The sequence below is a fragment of the Glycine max genome, chromosome 19 (genome assembly GCF_000004515.6).
Source record: "Glycine max cultivar Williams 82 chromosome 19, Glycine_max_v4.0, whole genome shotgun sequence".
Lineage (NCBI taxonomy): Eukaryota > Viridiplantae > Streptophyta > Magnoliopsida > Fabales > Fabaceae > Glycine > Glycine max.
Genome location: NC_038255.2, coordinates 23083406 through 23105685, shown reverse-complemented (window position 1 = coordinate 23105685; position 22280 = coordinate 23083406). Strand labels below are relative to the sequence as shown.

The following is a 22280-nucleotide window of genomic DNA, read 5'->3' as shown; positions in this document are numbered from 1 at the left end:
TTTAGAGTGTACTATCGCACACCACTTACTCTCTGTTTGTGTATCTGAAGAATATAACTTTTATTTACAACAAACTTGTTAAGCATCAGAGTCATAAGGAGACCTTTCAAAGACATGGTCAAAGCAAATTTATTATTAGAATGCATGAGCAGATTATGTTGAGATAAATGAGACTTTCCTTGAGTTCATTACATTATGTATGTATCAGAGAATATGTATTATTTAGAGCATGCATAGCATATGTGTAGAGAAATTAAAAAGCATGAAAACACACATATGTGACCACCAGAACACTTGTTTCATTAAAAGGGTAGGTATGTACAAGTGTTTACAAATCAAAATTTCTATTCTACTTTCTCCCCCATATCATTATCAAAATACTTGGGTTTGAAGAGAAAAAGGAAATGACTTGACCATCATCGTCAACCTTCAATGGACGGAGGTGGAGGAGTGGGAGGTGGTGACTTTGGTTGCGAAGGCGAAGGTGAAGGCATAACCACCAGATCAACAATTATTGCAGGTGTAAGAACCTCACGATGAGGTTGTACAACAATAGTTGATGGTGGTGGATGTGGTTGAATGGATGGAGGTAGCCTTTGTTGCATCAATAGATTCATGTTGAAGAGCACAAAATTGTTGAAGGATTTGAGTGAAGACTCCAAAGTGTTTTTAATAAGCAAATTGGTCTCCATGCATTCAGCAAGGAACCTTTTTTTCCATGGTCTCTTCTAGGTTGGCCTATTGAAGGCACAACAATTCTTGAATCCTCTCTTGAAACACACCCGTTGGAGCACAAGTGGTCAAGGAAGTTATCTAGAGGTGTATGTTGGAAGTATTGACAGTTGCTAATGCATCTTCAACAATGGGTTGGGGTTGTGAAGTGATTTCAACCTGTAGAGGTTCAACATCATCGACCTGAGGTCCAAGATGTGCATGAAGATTGTTGAACAACTCTTCAGATTCAAGCTTCTCCTGCTGTTGTTTGGCTTCAACCTCTTTCTGCATCTCCATGAGTTGGCAGTTGAGTTTGTCTTGTTTCCTCTGAAGTTTAGCCACCATTCCTTGACATAGAACCTAAGGGTTCTAATCAGGAGAGAATGGATGCTCTTTAAGTGCAGTAAACCTTGCCCAAGCATTAACAATGGCTCTTCTCATTGCAGCTTTAAAGTGTTGATGAAACTCATTGTCTCCTTCTTGCCTCAAGAAGCACATCTACCAATCATTGACGCGATAAATCTTGGCTGGACGCAAGATTTAGACCATAGTTATGTGACTGGAGTTGTCTTCCCTAACATAATCCAATGTGAACGCAAGGCGAGAGTTTTCATACATGTCCTTAAAATAAAAGAGCATGACATCAATTTGATCAAACTCAACGTTGGAATTCAATGCAACAATCTTCATAGCAACATCCCTTGTAAAGTACTCGCTCCAATAATAAGGAATTGGACGCAAGGCAACATTGTCTTTTAGGCCTTGATGAGGCAGGGCTTGCTATGAAGAGGAACCTTGCCTTTCTTCTTTCTGAGATCCAATGGTGGCAACCTTAGAGCTATGAGTTCAGGCACGAACTTGATGGTGGTGGTGCGTCCGATGTGAATATCGGGAGGATAGCTTGGCCATTGATCAGTTAAGCCACACTACACCATTATCATCCTAACATTATATATATCATCCTTGGTGAGAGGAGAGCTTGATGGCCATATTCTAATAGGATGGACTTAGACATAGGAGTGAATAGTTGGATGTGCTTTGGATGCAAAAATGTAGGCCGGAAATCATCAGAGGATGGATTAATTTGTTGGGCCTCAATCTTGTGAAACCATGCAATGATATTCTTATCATAGCCTATTTTTTCTCTACATGCCCCAGAAGGAATCTTGTAGACATTTTTGTCCTAAGTCACGATAGATGAAGGCTTGGATACCTTGGGGTGAAGTCACTTCCACTTTGGTGGAGGAAGAACTTCGATCACTATGGGTGGATCCAGCTCAGTAGTGGTGGATACAACTTAAGAATCACGGTGTATGGACGAAGGGCAAGTGACTTTTTCTATATCAAGAGTAAACTGCATCCAATCTATTATAGGTTGGAATTCCATGTCCAATATTCTTTGAATGTTGTAAGTATTCTCATAAAGAAAGGCAACGGGAAAATGCAACCTTGCAATGTCGTCAGCAATAAGGTTGGGGTCTAAACCAGGCGGACCTTGATGTTGAAAGCGATCGAGGTGAATGGGAGATTGATAAAAGTCAAATTTACTAGATTTTAATATGCATTTTGTGACTTTTATTTGGCCTTTTAGTTAACTTTAGGCCTTGTTTTGAATCAAATTAGCTTTAAATTCAATTTTTACTTAGTCATGGGTAAAATTTTATGTTTTAGTTATTTTAATGAATTTTTGACAATTTTCAGCAAAATCAGGAGAAAGTTCTAAAAGGAGAAATTATGGAAATTGAAGATAAAAACTAGGAAAATCACGAGCTAGATATTTTTCAAGGATAGATTAGCTGAGAAAGATGACAATTACTTGAATTAATTAGAGATATTATTTGTTTGTAATTTCTTGTGATTATCTCCTTAATTAAACCTAGCTAAAATTATAAACATAAGAGGCTAGACCTTCGTTGTAATGGCATAGAAGTCCCGAGCAGTTCTTAGAATTATATTTTAGACTTTCACCTACTAGACACCTCCATTATTCCATTAGACACTCTAGGTTTCATTGTATGAATTTCATGAGTGTAATTCTTTCCACCTAGGAAGGGAAAGGATGAACCTTATTTTGGTTTAATTCTATCAATTCAACACTTCATCTTGAGTTCTTTATTTGTTTCCACACTTAATACTTTTATTTGATTGACAATATTATAGATAAATTCAAGAATTGAGTTGCGCTTTTCCAAGTCTTGTTGAAACCTGAATATGAATCAAGTACTAAATTGAGTTGCGCTTTGCTAATTCTCGACCATTAATGCTAATTGCCTGTGTCGGTATGTCCAAGGGATTGGGTATCGGGCAAGTAGTTTAGAATCTGCGACCATATGGGAGCTAGGATAGAATACATTAGTGAATTGGATATGAGCAAGAGAGATGAGTAGAGAATTGTGAAGTTATAGTGAATTGTGAAGTTACCTAGACATTCATTCATCAAGATCAACATCATCATTCAAGTCTAGTATTTTTATATTTGCTCAATTATTTATTATCATTTGATTTTTATTATAATTTATTTTTTGATATTTATTTTGTGACTATAAAAAAATGCAAAAACCTAGTTTTTAGTTAAATAATTACATGAAATCCCTTCTTTATTTCTTTGGAAGATGACCTAGACGATAGTCCAGATACTACACCATTATTGGGTTATAGTTGGTCTATAAATTGAATCTAACGTGAAATATAAACCTAACAAGTTTTTGACGTCGTTGTTGGGGAATAAATGAATTTTTATTTTTATTTGATTAAGAACTTTTAAATATTTATTAATAGACTAGTAAGTAATTGTAAATAGTTATGGATAATTGTAGATAGATTTTATTAGGTGTAGATTGATTAGTAGATAATAATTAGAGTAAATAGAGTAGGTGTGATACCCTCTACCCCGACATACATATAATTAAAAAAAACATAAAAATCTCAAATTTAATTAAATCAATTTTATTTAAATTACTTAAACAAATTCATGTGGGTAAGAGGTTTTCGAATGTGACGGCAGAGAAGGCACTTTGCGGAGGCAAGAGTGGAACGAGTTTGATTTTGGGTTGCTCAAGGTAGCTGGCAAGAGGAAGAAGGTGAACGAGAGTGTACACCACTTAAACGGCCAACTATATGCAAACATGTGGTAGTCAATATTATAAGCTAACAGTCAACGTTCAATTTTTCCTTTGAGGACTCAGATAGTGAATCTTGAAAAATAGGGGGACTCCAATAGTGAATTAAAAAATAGGATGACCGATTTAGTGAAATGAGAAAAATAGGGGAGCACTTTTTGCAATTAAGCCTTTGATTTATTATGTTTCTTAACTATTATTTACATAAAATGGTAACAAATGATTTCTTTTTGCCATCAAATAATATACACTTACACAAGAATTAAAAAAATTATGACCATGTTTGTATAATTGTTTGTAATAAATTAATCAAATATTTAAAACTAAATAATTAAAATTTAAAGTTAAATAAACAACAAATTGAAAGTTAAATAATATGTATAATAATATATATAACATATATTATACATATTAAAACCAGGGGTTACATATAGTTGATTTGTAAAAAGAACTAATTTGTTAATAATTGTTATAAAAATTCAATCAAATAATAAATTATAAAGTAGGGGACGAAATATTTCAATCAATTCTGCACTTTTCGCAAATATTAATTTTCATAAATAACTAAATATTGGCTTAAAATGTAGTTTTCATTCTTCTATTTTCTCAATTCTGCAGTTTTAGCTCTCATCCTCACTTTTAAAAAGTTCACAATTTTAGTACCTCATTTTTGAATTGAGACATTTCATCCGACTTTTTAAAAGTCCACAATTTAGTCCTAGTGGCTAATTTCAAATGTTGATCTATGTATTCTGTAAAGGAAAAATATTTGTGTTGTTATATAGTGAATTATATTTTTTTAAAATTATTTAATTGCTAACAAACTTAAATTATTAAAAAAAGAATTAAAAAAGTACATAGTCAACAAGTCTAAAATTGACCGCAGGGATTAAAATCGCATATTTTTTAAAAGTGAGAAACATAATGTCTTAATTAAAAAATAGGAAGACTAGAATTATGGATTTTTTAAAAGCGAAGGACAAAATGACTCAATTGAAAAATAAGGGAACTAAAATCTCAAATTTGGAAAAATAGGGGAATGAAAATTGCATTTTAGCCTAAAATAATTTAAATGAGTTCACTTAACTATTTTCATTGGTCTTGATGAATTAAGTATTTATTTCTTATATATAAAAACAATGACAATATTGTTGATTATTAATATTGATAATATTTATTTTAATATTTAAATAATATTATTTGTCATATTGTTGGCAAGAAGTATATGTCTATTTTTATTATTGGGCAAATCATATCAGATACTGGAAAAATTTCAAATAAACATATTAGAGAGATTGTTTCTTTTTATTGTTTGACACACTCTTTGGCAATTGTCTATACCTATTTGTATACTTAGGCAAGTCATATTGGATAAATAACACAACTTAAATATTACACTTCAACTTTGTTATGTATTAATCTTATTGTAGTTTTGCATATTTTGAATGTTCTTAGTAAATGTTATTCAATTGTTCTTTTTCATTAAATAAAGAAAATAACATCCAAAATTAAATTAAGGCGTTAGTTGGATACAAAAAATAAAGTTCCACTAAAATTTGTCACATTCTTTCTCAATTGTCAATGTCTTTTTTCACACTTGGACAAGTTAAATGCTATATTTGATATATTAATCATGTTGTGATTTTGTATTTCAAATATATTCTTAGTAAAAAGTTGTCTAATAGTTTATTTTTATTAAATAAAGATAATTACATTTAAGATAAAATTGTGACATTAATTGAATAAAAAAAATAATATTTAAGTAAAGTCTGTTATCCTTTTTGACAATTATTTATACTTATTTTTCACATATATGGGATAATCACATCGAGTGAATAATAGAGGTTAAATATACAATTCAATTTAATTATAGATGTTTATACATAAGTTAAATACTACAACTTTTCAGTTAATTCTATTGTGATTTTGCATATTTTAAATAACTTCTTAATAAATATTTTTCAATTTTATTAAATAAAAGTAAATACATTTAAGATTAAAAAAAAGTTGTGACATCAATTAGATTAAAAGTTGTCATTATTTAATATATGTTTATGCTCATTTTTACATATGAATAAACAAATAAAATCTAAATAAAAATACTCAAATTTTTTGTTTACCTCGTGCATTGCACATGTTAAAATCTAATATATTATAAACTACAAGAGTAAATAATGCAAAAAGCATTTTCCGCAGCACTTAACCATTAATTAGACAAATAGGTTACTTTCATATATAAATAAAAAGGACATTAAAAGTATATAAACCTGAAATGAGAATCAAAATTACATGTTTCTTATTATTAAATAATATAGAGAGAAAGGGCAGGAATCACCTACGCCAAGAGTTTAGTAAACTCTTTGAGTTACACTCCATTATTATCATTTATTTTCATGAAATCTAATTGAGTATAACTTTAAAAGAGTTACTCTTTATGTAAGTTGATCCCTCCTCACATGTATATACTAGTGTAACTTAAACAATTATTACACCATCCAATAACTTCAAATTGAACATGTTCTTACAATACACTGTTGAATTGAAAATTATTTTCACATAGATCATATATAAATAGTTTCATATTAATGTAAAATAATTTGTTACCTCATTCATTAATATTAAAATTGACTTAATATAAACTTATCAAAATATAACACACACACACACATATATATATTACAAAATATTATGAAAAAACAACAAAAGGGGTTAGCTGTGCAAATGGATGTCAAATGAGTATTGAGTACAAATTGTCTAATGCAAAAATTTGCAAAAATTTGTAAAATCAAAATATGTTACACCACCTCACTTGTATTAGTTAAAAACATGACCGCACAATTAATATTAGGAACACCATTTTTAACTCTATTATATCATTTTAAGATGATTGAAAGGAAAAAAGTATCAGAAGTCCTAGAAAAGGAAATATGTTTTGATTTTATTCGACCTCCCCGACTAAAAGAATTAAATATGTTACATGAAGCTTCTATAACTAAAGTAAATTGAATCCAAAGGAAACAAAAACACATAAATATGCTAAATAAAGAAATAAAATATAAAAGAATAGAAGAATAACTAAAAACTCCTAATATTCAAAAAATAGTAAAAGAATTTGAAGAGAAAATAGAAAAAGAAATTTGTGAAACAAATACCAAAGCCTGTTGGAGTCGGAAAAAATATAAAGTTTCATTACCTTACTAAGAAGAATTTATCGAGAAGGATATCCCAACAAAAGAAAGACCAATACCAATGAATCAACAATACTTAAAATATTGTAAAAAAAGAAATCCAAGATTATTTAGATAAATGATTAATCAGACCGTCTTAGTCTCCTTGGAGTTGTTCCAGATTTTATGTAATAAATGCTTTAGAACAAGAAAGAGGGACTCCAAAGTTAGTAATAAATTATAAGCCTCTAAAAAAAGTTTTAAAATGAATAAGATACCCACTACCTAACAAATCTGATCTACTAAAAAGGTTGCATAACGCAACTATATTCTCTAAATTTGACATGAAGTTAGGCTACTCAAATTTCAATGATAGAGAAGGATAGATACAAAACTTCTTTCGTAGTCCCTTTTGGACATTATGAATAGAATGTAATGCGCCAAGCCTTAAAGAATGTGCCAAGAGAATTTCAAAATATTTTTCTTGAAACTTGAAAGACGTAGCTGCTTCCATGATGACTTCTTTTGATTCTTTTGAAAGGAAGAGTCTTGACAGATTTTGGGACTTGAAATATTGTTGTTAGGACTACATGCATATTCATGATGAAGGGGTAGAGAATCTTGGCTATATGTTGACAGCGAAATCTGTGCATGAGAAAGAAGCTTTTTGCCTTATGCAAGGTTGAATGCTCTTGGTATTCAGATTTTAAAATATGAAAATATGTATCCTTACATGGTATAATTTTGGGTCTTGTGGTGCCACATAATTTTTTCTTAGGTGTACATTCCGTAACAATCATCTTCATTGTCTTGCAAAACATTTTTGGGGCTTGATGAGGCCTCGTCCTCGAGGTCTACCGATTGTGTTGAATTCACATCTTTTAATCTTTCTTGCCATTCTTCTTCAGAGGTTGCGGAGGCCAAGTCTGCCATTATCTTCTATTTTTCTGCTAAAAATGATGATTCTTTATTGGTTTGAACTTTTATCTTAAACCTATGTTGGGACATTTTTACCCATTCATCAATTTTTTCTTTTCTAACGAACAAGATATCAAATTTGTTCCACCATTTAACTTGTATTGATCTAGCCAAATATTGTGTGTCTGTCTCATTAGAGAGTTTTATCAAGTCTTGAATCATATCATAATCCCAGGACATAATCCAAGTTATGCCTTGGCTGGCTACAAATGATATAAACCTATATCCTTGAACAAAGGTGGTTTTTTCATTATAATATTGATGATTGTCTTTAACTTGTGGGAATTTATTAACAATGGATCCAATATCGCTGAACCACTTGATGAACCATTTTGGAAACTTTAGTGAAATTCCATTTTTGAACCAAAAGAACCACGAATGTTGAAAAGGTCGAAGGTAAAAAGTATTGTACCAAGCATCAATTTAATCTTTATAATTATATGATTGCGGAAAAAATTGTCTTGAGAAGGCCTTGGATTTATAGAGTTATGGTATTGGAGGGGTAAATTTGTTGTAATGCGGGATTTTGTGGGGTTGTCGATTTTCCATCTATTTTAATAGGAGGTTTTTGAATAACTTGAGACATAGTGGGTGGCTTTTGGGAAACAATTGCTGACTTTACTACTACTCATTTTGGTCCCTTGCAAAAATTCTCTTGTTAGAAAATCTGGAAAAAAAATTTTATCCCCTTTCATATGAATAATATCAAAACATAGGAGTACAATGATTGCCATCTGACAAAGATATGTTTAGAAACCAATTTTTTTACATTATTGTTTGAAACACTCGTGCTGCTTTACTATCAGTCCTTACTAGAAAATGCTTGCTAAATAGATCATCTTGAAATTTGGTAATGCATAATGGATTAGATTTCTTTGTTAACTGTAGAGTACTTTTGTTGAGTTGGATGCCAAACGTCCGAATAATATCTAACTATTTGTCCTTTAGAAGAATTTTTTGAAACTTGCTTTAGGATTCCTCCATACCCTATGTTTAAGGCATCAATTTCTATGATCAAGGAGGCTTTTGGATCTGGAATTCCTAAACAAGGCAGGTCATTTTATAATTTGCTTAATTTCAATAATCACTTGGGTCATGTTAGCATTCCATAGGGGTGGATTTTTTCTTTTCTTTTGGATAATGGGGCATAAATGATTCTAATATTTGGAATAAAATCTGGTACATAATTTAAGCATCCTAAAAATCATTTTAACTATTTTTTATCTTTAATTTCATTTGGAATTTTTTTTGCAAACTCTAGAGATCTTAGATTGGGGTAACGTTTATTGGTATATTTTACATCCTATAAACCCAGTATTTGTTTGAAATATTTTTGTCTTTTTTGTTGAGACCACCAACCCATTTTCTTTAGTTATTTCTATAAATTTATTTAAATGTGAGACAAGTTGATTTATTCCTTTTGAAAAAAATTAGTACATCATCTAAATATACTATCAAAAATTTCATATACTGGTAGAAAATATTATTCATAATATTTTGAAATTCACTTGGCGCATTCTTTAAGCCTTTGGGCATTGCATTCCATTCATAATGTCCAAAAGGGACAACAAAAGCAGTTTTGTGTCTATCCTCCTCTACCACTAAAATTTGATAATAGTCTCACTTCATGTCAAATTTAGAGAATATAGTTGTGTCATGCAACCTTTTTATTAGATTAGATTTGTTAGGTAGTGGGTATCTTATCCATTTTAGTACTTTGTTTATAAGCTTATAATTTATTACTAACCTTGGAGCCCTTCTTTCTTGTTGTGAAGCATTCATTACATTAAATTTAGAACAACCCCAAGGAGACTAAGACGGTATGATTGATCCTTTATCTAAATAATCTAGGATTTCTCTTTTTACAATATTCTAAGTGTTGTTGATTCATTTACAATATACTTAATAAATTAATAAAAGATCTCGAGCTTTTGTCTTCATTATTTGTTTTATCTTGTACCTTTAAAATTTCTCTTCCATAATAATCAAATTAAACTTAAATAATGACTAACATTGAAGTATATTCATTACTATTAAATAAACAAGTCTCTCTCAAATATAAATATAAAACTTGTTCTACAATGTATAAGGAAAAAAATGATTATGAGCTTACAGTGTAAAAGGTTTTACAAAGTCACTCAATCATAACCTACAATGTATGATAAGTTTGTTGACTTTCAAAATAATTATTTTTAAGCAGTGAAAAGGTAGTAAACTGGTGTTATAAAAACTAGTTTGGTCTAGTGGTCGGACAATCCAACTGGGATCCAATGACCTAACCGGGCCGATTTCGCTATTGGATCGTTCATGCATCTGACTCGAGATGACCCAGCCCAACCCGATCGGTTTTTTGAGGAAATCCAACGACCTGACCGATTTTACAAACCCGGACAGGTCCAAACCCTCTTGGAGAAGGAGAACCCACACTACACCATCCACACCACCATCTTCCCTGGCTCTGACGCCTCCCATCTCTTTAACCTCCTCCCCTTCACCGCCACCTACCTCACCCTCTTCCCCGTTGACCTCCTCGATGCCGCCGCCCTCTCCCACGCCATCTTTGCCTACTCCAACGTCTTCCACGTGGCCTCCCCCTGAACCCTCAAGGACCCCCAAAGAGACCTTCTCAAACCCGCAGTTCAGGGCACCTTGAACGTCCTAACCGTCGCACAGTGTGTGGTGCTCACATCCTCGATCTCCATAATGGTGTTGAACTCACGGTGGTCGACAGGGTAGGCCACAGACGAGGTGTCATGGACGAACATGGAGTACTATAAGGGAAGGGGGAAGTGGTACCTAGTGGGCATTTGACAACGTGGAAGTCGGAGCTCAACGCAAGTTATGTCGTGCTGTAGGAGCTAATGATGTGGTCGAGGGAGACGTAGTAGTATAACTAGTTGGGTGCAATGCATGTGAAGGATGTTGCTAAAGCTCATGTTTTGCTATATGAAACCCCCTACTGCTGCTCGTAGATACCTCTGCACCAATGGTATCTACTAATTTTCTAATTTTTCTGCCATGGTCTGTGAATTGTACCCGAATTCCCTGTTCATAGGTTTGATTTTTCTTCTTCTTAATTTAAGTTAAATTAGTGTTCGAATCTCACTATTATCAATTGTTATGTTGGATTTTAGAGTATGGATAGACTTTTCTTAATCAAATAATGTTAGTTATATACTTATATATAATAGATACATATATAATTTTGAATTTTTAATATATATTGGATCAAACCAGACCAATTACTGACCCACCAGTTAGACCACTGACCTACTACCTCAACCAGGTTAATGACCGAACCAATGCTCATAACATTGTATTAAACTCAATCATAAAAATTAAATATACTTTAAAATTCATATTTTTAATAGTTAATAGTGTAAAAATATTCACATTAATAATACATAAAATCACAATTAACTTAATGTGGTTTTAGTTTCATTACCCTCATTAATTATTTGGATTGCAAACTGAATTTTTGTTGGAAGGCGGATTGCTAACTGCATTTGAGCAATCGATATGACATACTGAAATTAAGCTGTAATATTTAAATAATAATGCACTTAGCCTCCAGCTAATGCTGCAACATATTTTTAGAGTACCAAATAAATTTGATATTGATTCAAGCTAACACATGTAGAGTCTCAGGAGGATCATAAATCCAACTGTATATTCAAGCCGGGTAATAATTCTTGAGGCCTTTTCAGCATCATTTTGATTTGGAACAAATGATCAGAGTAAAAGGGTAAGATAAACTGAACATAGATTAAAAAACACCCCTTTAAACAAATCAAAGTTTCTTCAAAATATCATTATAAAATAGAAACTTCAGTGATTATAACATGTGTAAAAAACAAAATCTATTATAATGGCCCTTGATATCAGTTCCACTACCAATGATGAATACAAGACTTAGAGTTTAGAGAATAAGAGAATCACACAAGAGTTTATACCGGTTCAATCCAATCTGGACCTACATCCAATTATTCTAAGTCCTCTTAGAACTTCCACTATATAGAGAACATAAGTACAAACACTATGCACAATTATCTAATAGAAATCAAAATTTTCTCTTGAACGTTACAAGAGAAAAATAAAAATTGAAACTCTATAAATTCTCTAACATCCTTGGTAATCCTAACCAAGAAATATAATCTAAAAGAATGAAAGATAAAGGATTGAATACACCTAAAATGTGTAGATCTTTAATTTTCAATTTTTCTTCACATGATGATCAATTCATGATGGTAGAATGAAATGCAGAGCTAGTCTTTTAGAAGACTCCCTTGAAATATTTTTCTCCAAGACTGAACGTATCAAAAGTCTCTCTTAAAGAAAACACATAAGGATATATATAAATTTTGACAGTTAAAACAGAGCTAATCAATTATAAAACCAGGTAATGAATTAATTCATCAAAATTCCCTTTAAACTATATTTCTAGAAATTGGTTAGTTGATTAATTCGTTTTAGTCCGAGTATTGTGTTCCTTTTGTGCTAACTGGATAATTGATTATCATGTGTGATAATTGATTATAGAATCACATAGAGAGCTTCTCTTTGTTTCTAGAAGCTAGGTAATTGATTATGAAATGGGTAATCGATTATTCTAAGCTACACATCCTTCTCTCTTCTAAAACTAGCATGGGCATTCGATTACCAAGTGAGGCAATCGATTAATTTGATGCTTCTAGCCAAATTTCAAGTAGAAGTAAGTTCTTAAGAAACTTAAAGAATAAGAATACTTCATTCACTTTATATTTGATCAATCACTAAGCATGAAAAGGACTTAAACTATATCACATTCATGCCTAGAATAAAATATTCAATACAAATTCCTCATCTATTAAACATGTTAGGCATTGCAAAATTATCAAACCAAAACTAAAAACTAAGGGCTTCAAGCTTTGATCTAACAATCTCCCCCTTTTTGGTTTTGATAATGCCAAATCAATATGATGTGTATTGATGTTTTGTTTCATAGTACCTGCTCTACAACATGCTTCATAAACACGTTAGTAGCAACTTTTCGATTCAAGTTTAATTAGTACAACTATTTTAAGGTTCTAAGGGAATCTTAAAGGATAGCCAAGGATTAAATATCATTCACATGTGCTGCTCCCATAGCATCCAACCTTTCTAAGATAGACTCAAAGCACTCCTTAAGCTCAGCATAGTCTTCCTTATGCACTCTCATGGGCTCATCCATCTTTGCTAGCATCATCTACTTAAAGGGGCTCATGGGATTTTCTTTTGCTTCTTTTTGTTCAATTTGATCATCTCTGCTCTTCTCAATTCATCCAACACTAGCTTCTTTAGACTTGATGTACCCGCTTCGCTTCAAGACTTTTGGTCTTCACTTCAAACTCTGCCTCAACAAAACCAAAGACTTCCTCTTGATTATCAACACCAAAGTAGTCAATAATCCTAGAGATAAGAACTACATAAGGATACTTGGAAGAGTCAATTCTCTTTGTCTTCAACATGATATCAATAATAATGTTGACCCAGTTGATCTTCAACTTCCTTTGCATAAGACTGATAAGGAGAAGATCCTCCTCAGTCAACTGAGCATGATTGCTCCCCCTCAAAGTAATAATCCAAGCAACCACATAGGCCAAAAGCTTGTGCTCAAGCATCAACGGTCCAATACCAAAACATTTCTTTCCTTTTGCTTTTGTAACAACAACATAAGTAGAAAGGAGTCTTCATCGTTGGCTTGTACTTCTCAACCTTGTTGAAAGCAAATCTAGCTTCCTTGAGACCCAACTGGTAAGCCATAACTTCCTTTGAAGATAACCCATCAATGTCTAACCAAACCATTTGTGTCATCATAATCTGTTGCCCTTTCACCTCAGTACACAAAAACCCAGTATCACCATAAATATGAGTTATGGTATAGAAAACTTTTACCAGGTTATTGTAGTAGGTGCTCTTCATCTCTACTAGTTTCTTCAACCTGTGATACTTAATCAACTCAGGAAATGCAAAACCTTCCCTTTTAAGCCACACCAAACTGACATACTTTGATTGAATCATCTCCTTCTTCACATAACTAAACTTGTACGAAGACTCATACTATTCTTTAAAGAACCAAGGAGTTTCCTTTGGAGTAGTAGGAGGTGAAGGAAAATGGGCAATCCATTTTCCTCTTCTTGAAGGACCACTCTTTGTTGTTTCCTTCTCCTTTTCCATTCTCGGGGTTATAGGTCTATGCCTAATGCTCTTTATCCTCTTGTTCTTCTTCTCTGCCATTGATGAAGGTTGAAGGTGAAGGTAGAAAGAATGGTTTAGGTGTTTAGAAGGTTGAAGCATAACAAATATACTCTCTTAGGTTTCAAAAAGAGGTCTGAGATAGAATGTAAGAGGTTTCTAGGTCTGGGCAAGCTTTAAAAAGAACAGGGGAGGCATCTTTTTCAGTTTCTGAAAATGTTTCAGACGCCTGGTAATCGATTACAGGTTCAAGTAGAGAGTAAGGCTTTCTGTCTTTACTTGAAATAATCAATTGCCCAGGTTGGTAATCGATTACAGGTTTACCTAGAAGGCTTAGATATCAACCTCAACTTGAAATATCGTACAAAATATGCTAATCAATTATCATGCATGCTAAATCACAATTTTCCAGAATTAAACATGCTAAAATGGTTTTTTTATGAATGCTAAATGTTCAAGAATGCAAACTACATGTACAAACAAAAAAGCAAACAAAAGTAAATGCTTATGTACATGAACAAGTACTCCCTAATTGGCTTAAGTAAATTTATACTCACTTAGAATGTCGAGTTCATTATGAAGGTGAAAGAACTTATCCCTTGCTAAAGGTATAGTGAAGATATCAGCTAGTTATGAGTTTGTATCAATAAACTCTATATCACAATCACCGTTGTGAATATGATCCCTAGTGAAATGATTCATAATCTCTATATGCTTTGTCCTAGAATGCATGATAAGATTTTGGTTAGACGAATGGCACTAGTGTTATCGCATCTTAAAGGAATGTGTCCTAAGTGCAATCCAAAATCATAAAGCTATTGTTTAACCTACAAAATTTATGCACAACAACCCCCCGCAACAATGTACTCAGCCTCAGTTGTAGACAAGGCAACACATGCTTACTTCTTGCTATTCCAAGATACTAGGTATTTCCTAATAAGCGACAAGTGCCACTTGTACTCTTCCTATCTAGCTTGCATCATGTAAAGTCTGAATCTAAGTACCCCACTAGCGAGATCTCAACACTTTTAGGGTACCATAAGTCGACATCTAAGGTTCCTCTAAGATACTTCATAACTCTCTTAACTGTTGAGAAATATGACTCTTTAAGACATGAGTGATAACGAGCACACATGCAAATACTAAACATAATGTTAGGTCTTGTTAAGATGTGATTGTTGGAACTGTCTAACAAACTATAGTAGATCAGATTTTTATGCTATTTTTTAGGAAAAATAAAAGTCATGTTGATTGAAAGGTTAAAGTAGTTTTGGTCCTATTCTCTAGGCATGATCTGTTAGTGATGTTATCTCTCTGTTAGCAGTTACTTTCTTTTCTATGTTTATAAATATGTTGCTTCATATCTGAATAAAATAAGTTTTTGCAGTCTCAATTTCCTTTACACTCTCTTTCATTCTTTAATACTTCTGTCTACTGTCTAGAGCTCTTATCTTTAAGGGACCTGTGAGTTGAGAGAAATCGTAATGGAGGGAGAAACACCATACACAGCAGGTCCACCACCAATTTTTGATGGTGAGGAGTACGAATTATGAGTTGCAAGGATGACCACTCATCTTGAAGTTGTGGATCTTTGGGAGGCAGTAGAAGAAAACTATGATGTTCCTGAACTACCTTTAAATCCAACGGTGGCTCAGATGAAGAATCACAGAGAGAGGAAGACCAAAAAGGCTAAGGATAAAAATTGCTTTTTCTCTGCTGTAAAAAATTATTTTTACAAGAATCATGAACTTCAAGTCTGCCAAACAGATTTGGGATTATCTCAGATCAGAATATCAAGGCTGTGAAAGAACCAAAGGCATGCAAGTACTCAACTTGGGCAGAGAATTCGAGATGTAGAGCATGAATGAGATTGAAACAATTAAAGGCTATGTTGACCGGCTGTTTGGCATAGCAAATAGAGTGAGGCTTCTTGGGAAGGACTTTCCTGATGAAAGAATAGTGCAAAAAATCCTGGTCACTATACTCGAGAAGTATGAATCGAAGATATCAGCATTGGAGGAGTCTAAAGACCTTTCAACCATCACCTTGGGAGAACTCATAAATGCTCTACAATCCCAGGAGCAAAGAAGAATGATGAGACAAGAGGAGGTGGTACAAGGTGCATTTCATACAAAAGCACAAAATTCAAGAGGTGACAAAGACAAGAAGAACAACAAATGAAGGAACAAAACCAGAAGGCTCCAACAAGCAGCAAGGTGAGACCTTTCCTCCTTGTTCGCATTGCAAAAAGACAAATCATCCTGAAAGAAAATGTTGGTGGAGGCCAGATGTCAAGTGCAGAAATTATGGCAATATGGGACATGTAGAGTGAATATGCAAGTCCAAATTAGAGGAGGCAAAGGTGGTTGTGGAGGAACAAGAAGATGAGCAACTCTTTGTCGCAACATGCTTTGCCACTAGCAATAGTTCTAGTGATTCATGGTTAATAGACAGCGGCTGCACAAACCATATGACCAATGACCTGAAACTCTTTAAAGAACTTGACAAAACCATTGTTTCCAAATTAAAAATTGGAAATGGTGATTTCATCTCAATCAAGGGAAAAATGGACTGTTGCTATTGAAAGCTTGACAGGTTTGAAATATATCTCTGATGTCTTATATGTGCCTGACATTGATCAAAATTTACTTAGTGTTGCTCAACTTGTAGAGAAGGGCTTCAAAGTTATATTTGAAGAAAATTGGTGCTTGATCAAAGATGCAAAGGGCAAAGACGTATTCAGGGTGAAAATGAGGGCTAAAAGCTATGCTCTAAATCTGATGGAGGAGAAGCAAATAGATTTTTCAAGCATGACCACCAATGTTGAACTATGGCACAAAAGGCTCAGGCACTTCCATCTTGCTGAACTTTTATACATGCAAAAACATGCCTTGGTGAAAGGTGTGTCAATGCTTGAAGACAAGTTAGCCGATTGTGTGGCTTGCCAATATGGTAAGCTAGTCAGAAAACCATTTCCTCAATCAGCTTGGAGAGCAACTCAAAAGTTGCAATTGGTTCACACAGATGTTGGGGGACCTCAGAGAGTATCATCTTTAAATGGTAATAAATACTATATTACATTTACTGATGATTGTCATACCCTAATTTCGTCCGAGGACCATTGTTTGATGACATGCAAGCTTTGCTTGACCCCTTCGAGGTACTTGGCACCCATTGTTGGACAATACGTAAAGTTCCATAATGTGCCAGAAGTCAAAAGAGAGCATTGTTGCACTATCCGTGAAGTTCCGTAACATGCCGGAAATCAAAAGGAAGCATTGTTATGCAATCCGTGAGGTTCCGTAACGTTTCAAAAGCCAAAAAAGGGATGATTACGTAATCTGTAAGGTTCCGTAACATTACGGAAGGAAAACAAGTATCGTTACGGAATTCATAAATTTTCGTAACGTTACGGAAAAAGAATCAGCAAAAAAGGCAGGGGGTGTATTTAGTAAACAGAGGGGTGGAAATAAAAACGTTCAACCCTCCTGGTATCTGAGGATCACTTGAAATTAGTGAAAAAATCGTTTCCGTGAAGAAAATCCAAGCCGAGGCGCTTCTGTAACGCGTCCGAAATGTTTGCGTGGGTGATTCCGTGAAGATTTTCCGCCGTCTTTCGTTCGTTCTTCGGTCTTCAACCGGTAAGTTCCCGAAATCGAACTTTTTAATTCATTCTATGTACCCTTGATGGTCCCCACTTGTTCCGCGTACTTTTATTTTCATTTCATTTACTTTCCGTACCCCCTTTTGACGTGCTTTAGTCATTTATTTAAATCATTTTCTCGCCTAATAAAAAAATAAAATAAATTTCCACCGATCATTTGAATTGTAATATCCGCTAATTTCTGTTAAAATGAAATTCAACCATTCGGTCATGCTATAACCACATTGGAAACCAAAAAAGAGGTAAAATAATAATATAATAATCAAAAAATATCTTTTAGTAAAATAAAACAAAAAATCAACCGGACATTTCTCTTTGGAATTTTTCTTTCTTAATTGAATTGACTAATAACTAAAGTGAAACTAAGACTAAAATCAACTCACAAAATCAAGTTTTGTCCGCAAAAATCACTGAAAAAATATTTTAAGGTCCAATGTCGCAGCTTTTCTCACCAAGTAAAAATGGATCATTTTAAGGTCCAATGCCTTAAATGACCACCTTCCAAGTAAAAAAAGAATCACTTGATTCGCCCCGTTTGAAAGAACTATGTAGGTATGATTTCCTCTTCGATGAAGGATACGTAGAAGCAAGAGCCCCACTTTTGTCGACCTCAAAAATAAAAAAAGAAATAAAAGTTTAGATACATAATTTCACACAATTCTAATCTAAGGTTGTTGCCCTTTGGGACAATCGTGAGAGGTGCTAATACCTTCCTCAAACGTAAAGATAACTCCCGAATCTGGAATATTCTTCATGACCGATTTCCTTTGGTTTTTTCTAATGTTTTCCTTTCAATAAACGTTGGTGGCGACTCCGCGCATTTTCCTCCTATGGAAGACGCACCCGTGAAGAAGCTGGCATTGAGCACCAACTGACCGTACCTTACACCCCACAACAAAATGGCATGAGTGAGAGAAAAAATAGAAGTATCATGGAGATGACAAGGTGTATGCTGCATGAAAAGGAGTTGCCAAAGAAGTTATGGGTGGAGGCTACAAACACTGTAGTATTTTTGCTGAATAGACTACCTACAAGAGTTCTGCACAAAAAAACTCCATTTGAAGGCTGGTTTGGTTACAAACCAGATTTACAAAATCTAAAAATCTTTGGTTGTGTTTGTTTCTCTTATGTTCCATAGGTTAAAAGGGACAAACTTGATAAGAAGGTAGAACCTGGAGTTTTCATTGGATACAGCAACACCTCCAAAGCTTACAAAATTTTCCAACCTCAAAATGGGAAAATTCTTGTGAGTAGAGATGTCAAATTTATGGAAGATCAACAATGGAGTTGGGATGAGCCAATAAGGAAGTAGCTGCCAGAAATCCCACAGTTCCTTGATGATGATGTAGATGACATTCCTATCAGAGGTACAAGATCTTTATCTGAGATTTAACAAAAGAGCAATGTAGCTATCCTAGAACCTGCAGAATTTGAAGAAGCTAAAAAGGATGACAAGTGGATAAATGCTATGAAGGAAGAGTTGAAAATGATAAAAAAAAATGACACGTGGGAGCTAGTGGACTGACCTCAACACAAACAACCTATAGGGGTAAAATGGGTTTATAGAACCAAACTTAATCCAGATGGTTCTATAAATAAATACAAGGCCAAGTTGGTGGTGAAAGGCTATGCTTAGGTGTTTGGAGTGGATTTTTCTGAAACCTTTGCTCCAATTGCACGTCTTGATACAATTAGAATGCTACTTGCCTTGATTGCACATAAAAGGTAGAAAGTTTATCATTTAGATGTAAAATCTGCCTTTCTAAATGGTTACTTGCAGGAGGAGATTTATGTACAGCAACCTGAGGGGTTTCAAATCAAAGGAGAGGAGCAAAAAGTTTACAAGTTGAAAAAGGCATTATATGGTCTTAAACAGGCTCCTAGGGCCTTGTACAGCATGATAGATCATCTTCAAGATCTTGGATTTGTCAAAAGTCGAAGTGAGGCTGCATTATATGTGAAATTGGTAGATGCAAACTTAATCATTATTGCTGTCTATGTTGATGATTTACTTATGATAGGAAGTGATGAGAAACTCATAAAGGAGTTTATAGTTGAAATGCTTAAAGCATTTGAAATGATAGATCTTGGCTTGATGAATTTCTTTTTAGGAATGGAGGTGAAACAAGATCATGATGGAATCCTCATTCACCAAAAGAAGTACGCAAGGGAAATACTCAAGAAGTTTCATATAGAGGACTGCAAAAAAACTACATTTCCAATGAACCAAAAGGAGAAATTTAGCAAGGATGATGGAACTGATAAAGTTGACAAAATGCATTACAGAAGCTTGATTGGTTGCTTAATGTATCTTACTACAACTAGACCTGACATTTTGTTTGCAGTAAGTATAGTTTCAAGGTTCATGCATTGTGCTAGTGAAGTTCATCTTCAAGCTTCCAAACGAGTTGTTAGATATGTTAAAGGCACTTTAGACTATGGTATAATGTACTCTCATTCTCATAATTTTAAGCTCCATGCATATTCTGATAGTGACTGGGTAGGTTGTATTGATGACATGAGAAGCACCTCTGGTTACTATTTTTCCTTTGGTTCTGGAGTTTCTTCTTGGTGTTCTAAAAAGCAAGAAGTTGTAGCTCAATCAACTGCAGAAGCAGAGTATGTAGCTGCTGTTGTTGCAGTGAATCAAACTCTTTGGATCAGGAAAATTATGACAAATTTGCATATGAAACAAGAAGAAAGCACACAGATTTTTGTGGACAACTAGGCTGCAATCTCAATTGCTAATGATATGGTGTTTCATGGCAAAATTAAGCATTTCAAGATAAATCTTTTTCTTATAAGAGAAGTTCAAAGGGAAGGAGAAGTGAAGTTACTGTACTGCAAAACAGAGAATCAAAGTGCTGACATTCTGACCAAGGCACTTCCAAAAGCCAAATTTGAATACTTGAGACAAAAGCTTGGAGTTTGCAGTTCCAAAGTCAAGGAGGAGTGTTAAGGTGTGACTGTTGGAACTGTCTAACAAACTATAGTTGATAAGATTTTTATACTATTTTTTAAGAAAAATAAAAGTCATGTTGAGTGATAGGATAAAGCAGTTTTGGTCCTATTCTCTAGGCATGATCTGTTAGTGATGTTATCTCTCTATTAGCAGTTACTTTCTTTTCTATGTTTATAAATACGTTGCTTCATATATGAATAAAATAAGCTTTCGCAGTCTCAATTTCCTTTAAGCTCTCTTTCATTCTTTAATACTTCTGTCTGCTGTTATTAACAAAAAACATCAGGTCTACTAGCAATCAAATAGAGTAAAGAACCAATAATACCTCTGTACTTCGTTTGATCAATAAGTTTCCCTTTTTCATCCACCCTAAGGTTGCAATTGTAGCCATAAGAGTTGCAGCCTCCTTGCTTTTATCCATATCAAACTTCCTGAGAAGTTCCTTTCAATACTTGGTTTGATGGAGAAAGGTTCCATGGTTCATTTGCTTCACTTGTAGACCAAGGAAATAATTCAGCTCTCCCATCATTGACATTTCAAACTCCCCCTGCATCTTATGCACAAAATCTTCATAGAGAGATTTATTAGTAGAACCAAATATGATGTCATCTACATAAACACAAAGAATTGTCCCTTTGTTGTTATCAACATAGGTTACAAATCCTCCTTTCCTAGCTTTTAGAGACATGAACTTTGACTTGTCTCTTGTCATATGCCTCGAGTAGTCGCTATTAAGATACCATAATTGTTTATCCACTTCTAGGCACACCTACAAAACATATTTAGAAGGTAGATTTAGGTACCCAAGTTGTGTTGGGTTTTTTTTGGTTAGTAACCTTTTTAGTTTCGTTGGGAACCCACTTGTATTTCCCACTTGTATTTACAATGGTCACCTTTTTTTGGTGTTACCGAGGATCAACCTCACCTATACTGGAGTACCCTTGCAGCAGAGCCTAGCCCATTAACTCAACCAAATGAGCCTAAGTTTCCAGTAGAACTTGGCTTACCTAACGAAGAACTCATTCCCTTTAGTGAGGAAAATGGCAAAATTTAACGCAATCAACCCCAAGAAGATCGTGACGAAGAAGCTGAGTCTGTTTCTCCATTAACAATCATACCACCATACTACATGCATAATGTTAACCTTGAATTTAATTTTGAAGATTCTGAATACAGTTATACTTTGGATTGGGAAGAAGTCCAACATACGATGGGGACTCTTTTTGAAGGGATGTGTTTTCAAACAAAAGAAGAAGTTCAACATGATTTACAACAATATCATGTGAGCAAATGAGCTAACTAGAAGACATAACTATCCAACTCAACAAAGTTAATTTTGAGTTGTGATGACGATGGTTATGCTTAAAGGTACATGGGAACATACATCCTTGCAAGTAAGAAGTGAGAAATAAGAAAGCTCTATGAATTCCATACATTTACAAATCTAGGAATCTCATAAGATC

General features: G+C 33.8%; 1 pseudogene; it reads left to right on the top strand.

The window, feature by feature from the left end:
• Positions 1 to 10285: 10285 nt before the first annotated feature.
• Positions 10286 to 11123, top strand: LOC113000412 (cinnamoyl-CoA reductase 1-like; annotated as a pseudogene).
• Positions 11124 to 22280: the final 11157 nt, after the last annotated feature.